The following is a 13,483-nucleotide window of genomic DNA, read 5'->3' as shown; positions in this document are numbered from 1 at the left end:
GGATATATAAGAGGGCCGTAAGGAGTTAATTGTTCATGGCTCGCAATTTGATATTAACTACGCTATGTGGCTACGAGCAGGGGGCAAGGAAGTCCTTTATCGAGTTTATTCTCAAACACGTACATAAATATACATATCAGTATGTGTGTGTGTAGGCACGCAATTTTGCTTTTGTTTTCTATTTTGCCCCTTAATCTTATTGTCTGTAGTTGCGGTTCGGCAGTGTCCTCCAAAGATCTCATCTCAAACTTTCCAAGCACAGGAGGGTAATTGCTATCAGATCAATTTACTCAAGAAAAGTGGTGCCTCTTTCTAAGTGCTTGATAAATGAAGACCAACATGTCTAAATTGGGGGCGACATTGAAGAGTCATTAACAGTAGAAGGAGAGATGCAGCTGGTGACTTTATTGACTTGGAGAATCTGTGTGATAGTGCAGATAGGCCCGGCTGCTTATGGAAAACAAATGAATAAATGGTTGAACGGAATTCTGTCCCAGCGATTAGTAAAGGGTATAATTTTTGCAGTTTGTGGCATGGGGGTGGGGGGGGGCATGGTCATGTGTCGGTCTGCAGGAGAGGGAGAGTGGTAAGGATCGTCACCTGGGTTATGATTACTCTAACACCTGTCTCTGATTATAGTGATGGTGGATGGAGACCTGAAAAGGCACACCAGAGCGTCAGAGCGGGGAGAGAGCACCAGGGAAGAGAAAAAGACACAAACATAAACACACACACAGCAGATGCGTGTGGCTCTCTCTCTCTCTCTCTCTCTCTCGAACTGCTGCATCCCACTGCACTTATCCCTCTCCACGGCTGATTAGCCCAATTGGGGGCTGGGCGTGCATAGTCACGGCCCGGCCACGCCCTCCTCCTCGTCACACAGTTCTTACATCGTGAAAAAAGGTTCAGATTGGAGGTGGTTTGTCAGCTGATCTCCAAGCTGACCAGCTGACAAGTGCCCAAAGCCCTTTAAAACCATCAAACCAGACCAGCCTGACCAGTGAAAACCAGCTTGGTGGCAAATTAAGACCAGTTAACCACCCAAAACTGGTTTAAGCTGGTCTAGCTGGTCTCCCAGCCCGGCCAAATTGGAGTTTAGCTGGTTGAGCTGTTTGGCCAGCTGGTCTCCAAGCTGACCAGCTGACAAGTGCCCAAAAGCCCTCTAAATCCATCAAACCTGACCGAACTGACCAGTGGAAACCAGCCTGGTGGCCAGCTAAGACAGTAAATCACCTTAAACTGCTTCAAGCTGGTCTAGATGGTCTCCCAGCCTGGCCAAGTTGGCATTTAGCTGGTCAGCCAGCTGGTCTCCTAAGCTGAACAGCTGAAAAGTGCCCAAAATCCCTCTAAAACCATTAAACCAGAGCAGCCAAACCAGTGGAAACTAGCTTGGTGGCCAGCTAAGACCAGTAAACCACCTTAAACCGGTTTAAGATGGTCAGCCAGCTGGTCTCTAAACCTGCTGACAAGTGCCCAAAAGCACTCTAAAACCATCAAACCAGAAAGCTTGACCAGTGGAAACCAGCTTGTTTGAGCTTATGATTTTTTTCAGCAGAGAATTAAATCCAGTTAAGACTATTTTGGAATTTTAAACTGGTCCAAACTGGTTTAAAAAATTATCTTTTTTTTCAGCAGGGCACATTTTGACTCGAGGTTAGCTGATCTCCCAGCCTGGCAAAGCTGGTTACACTGGTCTGCTTTGATGGTTTTAGAGGGGTTTAGAGCACTTTCTCAGCTGGTCAGTCTGTTCGACTAAATAAACCTGTAAAACACCAGCTTGGCCAGAATGGGAGAACAGCTAAAAACCTAAAATCAGCAAACCACTTGGCCAAGCTGATTCAATGCTCTGTTTTGATGGTTTTACATGGGTTTTGTGCACATGTAAGATGGATGGATTGGGAAACCAGCTGGCCAGACTGAGACACCAGATGGCGAATAGCAAAACTAGCAAAAAACAAAAAACAAAAAACAGCTTGGCCAGAATGGGAGAACAGTTAAACCATCTTCAAACACCTAAAACCAACAAACCACCCAGCCTGGTTTAAGCTTTTTTTTTTCCCAGCAAAAAAACAGAATAGCATTGTCCATAGAGAAAAGAAAAAAAGAAATCCCAACAGGGCATTTTTGGTTGTTTTAGAGGGGTTTTATCAGATTGTCAGACTTGGACACCACCTGGCTGGCCAGCTAAATCAGTTAAAAACCAGCTTCGGATCCCTGGAAGACCAGATCAATCAGTTGGACAACAGCTTGGCCAGACTAAGAGAACAGCTAATCTATTTTTAAAACACCTCAAACAGCAAAAAACCTTAGGCTGGCTATTTTTTTCTTAGCAGAAAACAGAACAGCATTGCCCATCTAAATCCAGTTAAACTATTCTAAAATTAGGAATATTTTGTAACTTAAACTGGGCCAAACCATTTTTATTTTTATAAACCAGTTAAAAACATAATTTTAAACCCCAGGTTTAAGGCTGGTTTAAGCTGGATATTTGTGGCAGGTTGTGTTAATAAAAAATAAAAAAAATAAAAAAATAAAAAAAAAGGTTTCTCAAACACATAGAAGCAAGTCAGTATTGATGCAAGGACTCTTGCTAAGGAGATGCATATACATGTGTCATACGATCTTTGGCAATCTTCTCCCAGCAGGGAAGCCCTGTATCTCGGACCAGTGCTTCTGTCCGGTGGCTACCTCGTACTGCAGCATAACGCTAATGAAGTCGTTTAACCTACCTGAACTCTCCCACAGGGGCCTCTCGCTTTAATTTTGTTCTTAAACGTCTCTCACTTGCACTAATAGGCAGAAATGAAACATGGTACCACGTTAACATATCCAGCTGGAAGAAGGGACCTGAATGCAGATATTAAAAACGTCACAGGCTGGCATTAATTTTAGTCGCTACGGACGTACGTATGCCATATAGCAAAGTGAGCCTGTGATTAGAATCCGCCCCAGTTGGCACAAGGCATCCAGAACATTTATCTAAATTTCTGGTGCAATAGACTTAGAAAAACTGGCCACTTGGTTGATGTAAATGGCGTTAAATATATCTAGTCATTTCAACACTTGTTTACTCTTTGTACGGATAATAATGTCTACACCGCAGGGTCTCAAAAAATGAAAAATACAAACTTTTTCATTACAAATTATATTTTCAGTGTAACAATTTTTGTAAAAAGTTGAAGTCGAGCTGGCATGAGCTCCTAAGGATTCATGTTATCTCAGCATGATTTGAGAATGTTCCAAAGAGCATCTTGTGAGCTTCAATGGTAGCAAGGAATTCTCCACACTCGAGCGATCTAATAGTGTTTTCCTTTGAAATTATTGTGTAACCTCAGATCAAATAAGACAAAATGCATCCCTGTTAATGAGCATTAAACGGCTGTTGATTGTTTGATTGAATTACTGTCACTTATCTATGCGTGTCTAATTGAAATGTGCAGAGACTGTGAAAGAACGACACATTTACAGTGGTGCAGAGTAAATGAAACGATCTAAATGAAAATTTTGTGCTGTTTTCTAAATGGCAATTACCAGGGAAATGCAGAACAAGCCTTTGTTGAGTTCTTTTGTCTTTACACTGACTTGAAATGTCTTGTGAAGTTGCTGTGATGCTGCGGCTTTGTGGATTTTATCACACGCCCCGTTCGTTTCATGAGAACAATGGCAATGCAAATGAGCTGATAAAATGTTTTTTGGTTGCAATGAGGGAGGCAGGCGTGCATTGTCACACTTTAAATTAACTGCGACAAAAATAACGTGAGAAAGAAAATAATAGCTGATGAGATTTAATCTATAAATCTGATACATAATGTCTTTAATAATTTCCAGTCACCATCAACTACACATTATTCAGCCTGATCTCATGAAAATTATGCAACTGTGGCGGCATTTTTTCAAAACGGCACTATGTGGTTTCTTATTTGTATCGCGGAAGTTCCGAGTGAAATGTCCAGTTAAATTTCAGATTAGTGCTCTGTCAACAAAACCGACCTCCCTACTCTAAACCTTAAACCATAACCTAACTCATAGAGTCATAAAAAGCAACATGTGGCCTGAAAAACACCTCAGTTTTGTGGTGCTTCTACGACACTTTCAACTCGCATGTCGACTTGCGTGCTCTTCAGGACTCATCCCTGGTCCTTTGCATTGCAAATGCAACGCTCTATCAGTTGAGCTACCACGCAGTTTGATTGCACTTGAAAAAGCTTGTAAATGCTGTTGGTTATGTAACGCAAATGTTAACAAGTATCACCTTACAAGTCATACACTATAGTAAAAGTGTTTAGATGTCATTGTATTGTGTGAGGAGTGGAAAGTAGGGGTAGTGTCAGCTAAAGTGGGCCACTTTTTGGTAAATCATCTACAACAGCATTAAAATGGCTATGCACATTTTCCATACTGCTCTTTGTTTGTTAATTCAGGTCTCTTTTATCATTCTATGTTGAAAATATGCTACAAAAAACAACTATTTAAACCAGAGAACAATATGAATGTCAAAATCACTGCTGTGTTCAGGTAAAATGGGCCAGTGAATCTGTATAGCAAAACCATCATTGTGAAAAAAAATTAAAAAATACAAAAAAATAAAATAAAATAAAATAAAATAAAGTGCTCTCTTTATTTATTTACAATGAATTCTAATTAAATTAATAATATTGCATTGCAAGTTATTTACTATGGCATTACAAACAAATGTGTTAAAATTCGTGTTGTTGGGGAGGTTGAGTTGAAAGAGATTGAAGTGGATTTGTAGGTGTTGGAATGAGATCAATATACTGTATCATTGTTCTGTAAAGATTTTCTATAGCCTCAGCATGGCTAATAAGCAGTCTTGACAATTGTAATAAAGTAACTCATTTCATTTCAATTGTAATTTTATCTGTAAATGTTGTCTCATAACAGTTGTAATAAAATGGGCATTTTGTTTGTGAGAGTGTGTGCGAGGTGGTTGTGTGCATTTGAGCACATTTATGGATACCCAATCATAAAATACTACTATAACACTTCCACACTTGAACTTGGATTCTTTCAAAATTATTCGAGCAGTTTTAATGAAAAGAATCATCAAAATATCTTATAAGTCATTTTATAAATTGGCCCATTTCAGCTGAAACAATGTACAGATTCCTCTATATTAGAATACAAAATATTAAAACTAATTGCTTGGAATAAATGAGTCTGTTTTTAATTTGTCTGGTCAAAACTGTGCAGACCGTTCTTCAATATTTCTGATACAAGTATAAATGTTTATGGTTGGGGAGGGGGGCAGGATTTTGAGTGACACGCCGTAGCACCGTCTTTCCGAGATAAAATTCATTCCTTCATTGGAAAATAAAGTGCCGCCTTTTCCCAACCCCTGTTCCTCTGTACGGCTGTTAATCTGTGGTGGGCAGACAGATTAAACCTACATTGTCACAATGCATATTTGCGTGCAGGGCTTTAATTTTGCCCACTGGAACCCCTTGTTTCCTCATTTAATCCCTGTGCAGTATGTTGGCCAGAAAACCCTCACGCTGTACACAATGAACACCCAGCTAAGACACAAAAAAGGCAAATTAGTTGCCCACCCATGCCTTTCCGCCCCCTCTTGCAAATCCCCATTCTTTCCATTCGCTGGAGCAATATCTGGTTTTGTTATCAGGGCCACCAGTATGTTGTTGGCTGGTATTGTTTTCTTCCCCTCAAACAGTGCAGTTGATAGGACACAGAGTAAATTAGTGTTATGATTGGGCAGCCATGTGGCCAGTTATTTTATAAAGATACTGTATATTTTAGTTGCAATCCAACATGATGTGGAAGTTTGTTGCTGATATTTAAAGTATGTCCCGGGTTCAATACAATGACATGATGTTGATTACCATAGAAAATAACTGACCTGACTTTTGCAAAAAACCACAAAAAAAAAAAAAACAAACAAAAAAACTAGCAGGCACTTAAATGGAAGTCTGTAGGGCAATGCAAGAAATGATAAAATACACACTTCTTCAAAAGTAAAGCAACAAAACTTAATTGTCATGTGTGTTAACATGAGATTAGTGTGATAAATTTGCACTCGTTCAACAAATGTTAAAGGAATATTCCAGGTTCAACAGAAGTTAAACTCAAACGACAACATTTGTGGCATAATGCTGATTACCACAAGAAAAAAATTTGGTAAAAAAAAATAAATAAAAAAAAAAATAAATAAAAAAAAGGCCAAAAAACTGATCACTTTCAATGGAAGTGAATGTGGCTAATTTTTGGAGGCTTTAAAAGCAGAAATGTGAAGCTTATAATTTATAAAAGCACTTACATTAATTCTTCTAGTAAAATTTGTGCATTGTTTGCACTGTAAAGTTGTTTAAATCAACGTTTTTATGGTCATTTTAGGGCTTACGGTGTTACGTCATCATGGCAGCAACGTTTAAAATTGGTTATTACTTTTCACAGAAAATGTTAGTAAGACATTTATCACAATAAAATCATGTTAACACATATTTTCTTTAAGTCTTGTTGCTATACTTTTGAAACAGTGAGTTTCCCGTTTACAGACCCCATTCACTGGCCCATTCACTTCCATTGTTAGTGCCTCACTGTAAACCATAATTTAGTTTTTTGTTTTAAGAAAAGGAGGGACAAGTTGAAATAATTTTTTTTGGAAATCAACAATATGCCACAAATGATGTCAATTGAGCTTTACTTGTATTAAACCCGGAACAATCCATTAATTTTGTCTTTGCAAAGTTGTATCCAAATTTTCAACTCTTGTCATGACCATGTAAAGCCAGCAAACACTGTAACTTTTGCTTTCTAAGCAAAAGAATACAGAAAAGGACTGTTTACAAGTGAAAAATCCAAACTTATATATATATATATATATATACAGGTGCATCTCAATAAATTAGAATGTCGTGGAAAAGTTCATTTATTTCAGTAATTCAACTCAAATTGTGAAACTTGTGTATTAAATAAATTCAATGCACACAGACTGAAGTAGTTTAAGTCTTTGGTTCTTTTAATTGTGATGATTTTGGCTCACATTTAACAAAAACCCACCAATTCACTATCTCAAAAAATTAGAATACATCATAAGACCAATAAAAAAAAACATTTTTAGTGAATTGTTGGCCTTCTGGAAAGTATGTTCATTTATTGTATATGTACTCAATACTTGGTAGGGGCTCCTTTTGCTTTAATTACTGCCTCAATTCGGTGTGGCATGGAGGTGATCAGTTTGTGGCACTGCTGAGGTGGTATGGAAGCCCAGGTTTCTTTGACAGTGGCCTTCAGCTCATCTGCATTTTTTGGTCTCTTGTTTCTCATTTTCCTCTTGACAATATCCATAGATTCTCTATGGGGTTCAGGTCTGGTGAGTTTGCTGACCAGTCAAGTACACCAACACCATGGTCATTTAACCAACTTTTGGTGCTTTTGGCAGTGTGGGCAGGTGCCAAATCCTGCTGAAAAATGAAATCAGCATCTTTAAAAAGCTGGTCAGCAGAAGGAAGCATGAAGTGCTCCAAAATTTCTTGGTAAACGGGTGCAGTGACTTTGGTTTTCAAAAAACACAATGGACCAACACCAGCAGATGACATTGCACCCCAAATCATCACAGACTGTGGAAACTTAACTCTGGACTTCAAGCAACTTGGGCTATGAGCTTCTCCACACTTCCTCCAGACTCTAGGACCTTGGTTTCCAAATGAAATACAAAACTTGCTCTCATCTGAAAAGAGGACTTTGGACCACTGGGCAACAGTCCAGTTCTTCTTCTCCTTAGCCCAGGTAAGACGCCTCTGACGTTGTCTGTGGTTCAGCAGTGGCTTAACAAGAGGAATACAACAACTGTAGCCAAATTCCTAGACACGTCTGTGTGTGATGGCTCTTGATGCCTTGACACCCAGCCTCAGTCCATTCCTTGTGAAGTTCACCCAAATTCTTGAATCGATTTTGCTTGACAATTCTCATAAGGCTGTGGTTCTCTCGGTTGGTTGTGCATCTTTTTCTTCCACACTTTATCCTTCCACTCAGCTTTCTGTTAACACGCTTGGATACAGCACTCTGTGAACAGCCAGCTTCTTTGGCAATGAATGTTTGTGGCTTACCATCCTTGTGAAGGGTGTCAATGATTGTCTTCTGGACAACTGTCAGATCAGCAGTCTTCCCCATGATTGTGTAGCCTAGTGAACCAAACTGAGAGACCATTTTGAAGGCTCAGGAAACCTTTGCAGGTGTTTTGAGTTGATTAGCTGATTGTCATGTCACCATATTCTAATTTTTTGAGATAGTGAATTGGTGGGTTTTTGTTAAATGTGAGCCAAAATCATCACAATTAAAAGAACCAAAGACTTAAACTACTTCAGTCTGTGTGCACTGAATTTATTTAATACACGAGTTTCACAATTTGAGTTGAATTACTGAAATAAATGAACTTTTCCACGACATTCTAATTTATTGAGATGCACCTGTATATATATAAAATGTATAGTAAACAAAACTGAGGAATGTGTCAAAATTCTTATCTGTGATAATTGACATCATGCCACAAATGCTGTCGATAGAGCTTATCTTGTGTTGAACCTGGAACATTCCTTTCAGCAGTGTCCAAGTGCCGAAATTGCTGACTTGTGATGAGACTCATTAAAAACACATTGTGGGATCCTTTTGGAGTATATTGGTTTTCCCACACTATAAATCCATAACCATTCTCAGCATCATACAATATAGAGAAATACAAATCCACTGTACAGCAATGACATGAAAACAAAACAATTATTTTTCAACCAACCATTGCATTATTTTTATTAAATGAAGCACTTGCATATCCTCACAACACATTCCAACACACAACATCGGAGGTTTTGTTGTTGTTGTCGTTTTTTATCAACTGCACAATGAAATCACATTATTAATGAAAGCGTTGAAGAATATTTTTATTCAGTAGAACAACAGTCTTGCTTGTAAGATATTGCTTATATATAATGTAATTACTAATTATTTTATTATTATTATTTATTAATACTACATTGCATATTACATTTTACTATACAGTATTAATATATTTCTTTTGCAGTTTCTTCAATTTCACGCTTCTGTTTAAATTGGGTTTTTATTTTGGCAGCAAGCCGAATGAAGGACTTTTAGTTTGTATGTTTTGTTGTATGACGTCAGCTTCTCACTTCTGGCTAAGCAGTTCGCTATATGGCTTAATGTGATTATCAAACTGCTAAAGGCTGCGATTTACTTATATAAATATGTAGTGTGCATGTGCTGCATGCTTTACAGTAAATGAGTGCTCCACTGTTTGTCCTCTATTACACTCACACAAAGAATGCACGATCATTAAGATGAGGTATCAGTCAAAGAAAGGCCAACTTCACACACTCAGTTTGAAGCGTGCACCACATGCAGACTGCATATTTATTTACATCTCAGCTTTTTGTGGTTTAATCATTATACTTGTGCATATCATGATTTTACTTTGTGCACTCATACATTAATTTTTTCCCAAATAAGTCAAATTCCATGACATTCCGCATTTTATTATTAGGATAATTCTGTTTTTATGAATGGATTCCATGATTTCTTCCATGTTTTTCCACATCTCGGAAATCATAGGGCCATATAAAGTAAGGCCACTAGTAAGGGGACAGTAAACTTGTTTTTTGGCCATTCACCACCACTGCTCAAAAACAGCTCAATTTATCAAACAACGTTTCTGTCAATTTTATATAAACAGGGAGTTAAAAAAAAATAAGATTAAATAGAATAATAAAAACAGATACCAGAAGAAAAAGACTGTGAATTTAAAATGAGTATATCTGCTCAAAGTTTATTTAGTTAAATGTTAGGAGCACACACTTGCATTTAGATGGCCTCAAAGCTAACAGCCATGAACTAAATGTCAAATTTTAATTATCACTTTTAACCTTCTGGACATAATACATTCAGACAGTTATGTTCTAAGCCACATTCACCATCACACCTTCACTCAAGTCATAATTTAAGCTCTTGTCCAGGTGACTTTGTGTCCATAATAAACAAACAGACAGCTGAAGGACTGGTCTGTTGCATCTCTCTGCTTTGTAAATCTGTGATTTGATTGGCTGCTATCAGGCCTATGATCTAATAAATGTATATTAAAACTCTGCAGCTCTTAGTTCTCTCTCTCTCTCTCTCTCTCTCTCTCTCGCTCTCTCTCTCTCAACGAATCAGGAGAGGTTGGAGGATCTAAATGCAGCATTTTTAATATACAAAAGAAAACCAGGTAACTCAGAACACACAGAAACAAAACACGGGGAACAAACGTACAGAGTAACGTATAATACATGCAAAGACTGACATAGGAAACAAGAAAAAACAAGGGCTTAAATATACAGGGACAAACAAGGGAACAAGGAACACCTGTGGAAACAATCAGGGGAAAACCAATCATAAAATTAAACTACAAAAGGACTACAAAAACCTAACAGGAAACAGGAATATGGGAACTAAACAAGAATTTCAAAATAAAAGTCAGTGCAAGTATGGGGATTACGTGACAGAACCCCCCCCCCCCTTTAAGAGCGGATTCCAGATGCTCAAAAAAAAAAAAAAATAAAATAATTTTGTCCATGGGGCATGGTGGGAAAACAGGCCATTCTGGGGGGCACAATGGGGGGGGGGGGGGTCAGGGGAACAAGGCAACCAGAGCAGATCAGGCAGACGGCCAGGAGACCAAGGAGACCAGAGCAGATCAGGCGGACAGCCAGGAGACCAGAGAGACCAGAGCAGATCAGGCGGATGGCCAGGAGACCAAGGAGACCAGAGCAGATCAGGCGGATGGCCAGGAGAAAAGGGAGACCAGAGCTGATCAGGCAGATGGCCAGGAGACCAGAGAGACAAGAGCAGATCAGGCGGATGGCCAGAAGACCAAGGAGACCAGAGCCGATCAGGTGGATGGCCAGGAATCCAGAAAAGATCAGGCGGGTGGCCAGGAGACCAGAGCAGATCAGGCGGATGGCCAGGAGAAAAGGGAGACCAGAGCTGATCAGGCGGATGGCCAGGAGACCAGAGAGACAAGAGCAGATCAGGTGGATGGCCAGGAGACCAAGGAGACCAGAGCCGATCAGGTGGACAGCCAGGAAACCAGAAAAGATCAGGCGGGTGGCCAGGAGACCAAGGAGACCAGAGCAGATCAGGCGGATGGCCAGGAGACCAAGGAGACCAGAGCAGATCAGGCGGATGGCCAGGAGACCAGAGCAGATCAGGTGGACGGCCAGGAGACGTGGGAGACCAGAGCAGATCAGGTGGATGGCCAGGAGAAAAGGGAGACCAGAGCTGATCAGGCGGACGGCCAGGAGACCAGGGAGACCAAAGCAGATCAGGCAGACAGCCAGGAGACCAAGGAGACCAGAGCAGATCAGGCAGACGGCCAGGAGAACAGAGCAGATCAGGCGGGTGGCCAGGAGACCAGGGAGACCACCTCAAGGTGGGGACTGGGTCAGGAGTCCTGGGAGGCGGCCGCAGGACCGCAACAGGGTCAGGAATCCTGGGAGGTGGCCGCAGGGCCAAGGCATGGTCAGGAGGCCTGGGAGGCGGCCGCAGGGCCGAGGCAGGGTCAGGAGGCCTGGGAGGCGGCCGCAGGGCCGAGGCAGGGTCAGGAGGCCTGGGAGGCGGCCACAGGACAGGGTCAGGGTCAGGCGACCGAGCCGCTGTAGGAGGGGGCAGAGCCGTTGGAGTCGTCGTCTCTGGGGGAGCGGGCAGAGCCGCTGGCGGAGTCGTCTCTGGGGGAGCGGGCAGAGCCGCTGGCGGAGTCGTCTCTGGGGGAGCGGGCAGAGCCGCTGGAGGAGTCGTCTCTGGGGGAGCGGGCAGAGCAGCAACAGGAGTCTCTGGGGGAGTGGGTGGAGCCGCTGGAGGAATAGTCTCTGGGGGAGCGGGCGGGGCCGTGGAAGATTTCTGGGGGTGGGGCCGTGGAAGACTCTGGGGCGGGGCCGTGGAAGACGGGGCTGTGGAAGACTCTGGGGGCAGAGCTGTGGAAGACAGAGTCATGGAAGGCTCAAGGGATGAGGCCATAAAAGGCAGGGCTATAGGAGGATAAAAGGAAGAGGCCATGGAGGGCTCAGTACAGGCTGAGACTGGGGATCGACCTCCGCAGTCAAGAGCTTGGGTAGAAACTGGGGAACGACCTCCATGGTCATGAGCATGGGCGGAGACTCGGGAACAGCCTCTGTGGTCGTGGGCGTAGACTCGGGAACAACCTCTGTGGTCGTGGGCATAGGCAGAGGCTCGGAAACGACCTCTGTGGTCGTGAACATGAGGAAAGACTTGGAAACGACCTCCGTGGTCATGTACATGGGCCGAGACTTGGAAATGAAAGCCTTTCTTCTTCTCCTCCTCCTCCTCCTCCTCCTCCTCCGGGAGGCTGAAGTTGGCAACGCTGGCTCTGGGACGGACGAGGCTGGCAACGCTGGCTCATTGGCCGTGGCAGGCGTGGGCGTTGGCTCATTGGCCGTGGCAGGCATGGGTACTGACAAGCTATGAGGAAGGATCTTAGTGATCCTATGCACCGACATAAGTGGTGGACAAATTAACTTTGAAACAAGGGCCGTGGGTGGCTGGGCTGTGGTATGGCGTGGAGTAGACATGGTGTGGAGCAGACTCAGGCGTAGCTGTGACATGGCGTGGAGTGGGCTGGGGTTTGGCGTGATATAGTGTGGAGCAGGTTGAGGCGTTGCTGTGACATGGCGTGGAGCAGGCTGAGGTGTGGAACCGGAACCGGGATTGAGAGGGGAGGATCCTCAGAAGCGAAGGTCTCTAAGATTAACTCCATGTATTCCTCCCACGTGTGACCACCGGACTCCGGCAATTCCCTCCACTTGTGAGCTATGAGGCCGATCTGATAAAAGGATTTCAAATGGGAATCGGTAAATCCTGTGTGTCTGGCAATGGTGCTAAATAGATGAGGATATTCCCTGATTGGAAGGTTCGCTCGGCTCAACTGGATAAAACATGCTGCTAGATCCATTTCGGAGGGTGAGTCTTTCTGTAACGAATCAGGAGAGGTTGGAGGATCTAAACGCAGCATTTTTAATAAACAAAAGAAAACCAGGTAACTCAGAACATACAGAAACAAAATACAGGGGAACAAACGTACAGAGTAACACATAATACATGCAAAGACTGACAAAGGAAACAAGAAAAAACAAGGGCTTAAATATTCAGGGGCAAACAAGGGAACAAGGAACACCTGTGGAAACAATCAGGGGAAAACCAATCATAAAATGAAACTACAAAGGACTACAAAAACTAACAGGAAACAGGAACATGGGAACTAAACAAGAATTTCAACATAAAAGTCAGTGCAAACACGGGGATTACGTGACACTCTCTCTCTGTTTTTTATTTTTATTTTATTTTATTTTTTTTGACTGTTCACTGTCAGAAAATATATATCATTATAGAAGAGTGACAGGCTAAAGCATTCTGAAATTCCCTGACATGATGCCAATGAGCTGGTGATGTC

At 42.0% G+C, this 13,483-nt stretch overlaps 1 protein-coding gene across 6 annotated transcripts in view; it reads right to left on the bottom strand.

Moving 5' to 3' along the window:
- Positions 1 to 13,483, bottom strand: part of LOC127427851 (ephrin type-A receptor 8-like) — a 122,644-nt gene that overhangs the window by 29,098 nt on the left and 80,063 nt on the right. The gene's annotated exons all lie outside the window — the stretch shown is intronic.

The sequence above is a fragment of the Myxocyprinus asiaticus genome, chromosome 37, assembly GCF_019703515.2.
Source record: "Myxocyprinus asiaticus isolate MX2 ecotype Aquarium Trade chromosome 37, UBuf_Myxa_2, whole genome shotgun sequence".
Classification (NCBI taxonomy): domain Eukaryota; kingdom Metazoa; phylum Chordata; class Actinopteri; order Cypriniformes; family Catostomidae; genus Myxocyprinus; species Myxocyprinus asiaticus.
This window is presented reverse-complemented; position numbering and strand designations above follow the sequence as displayed.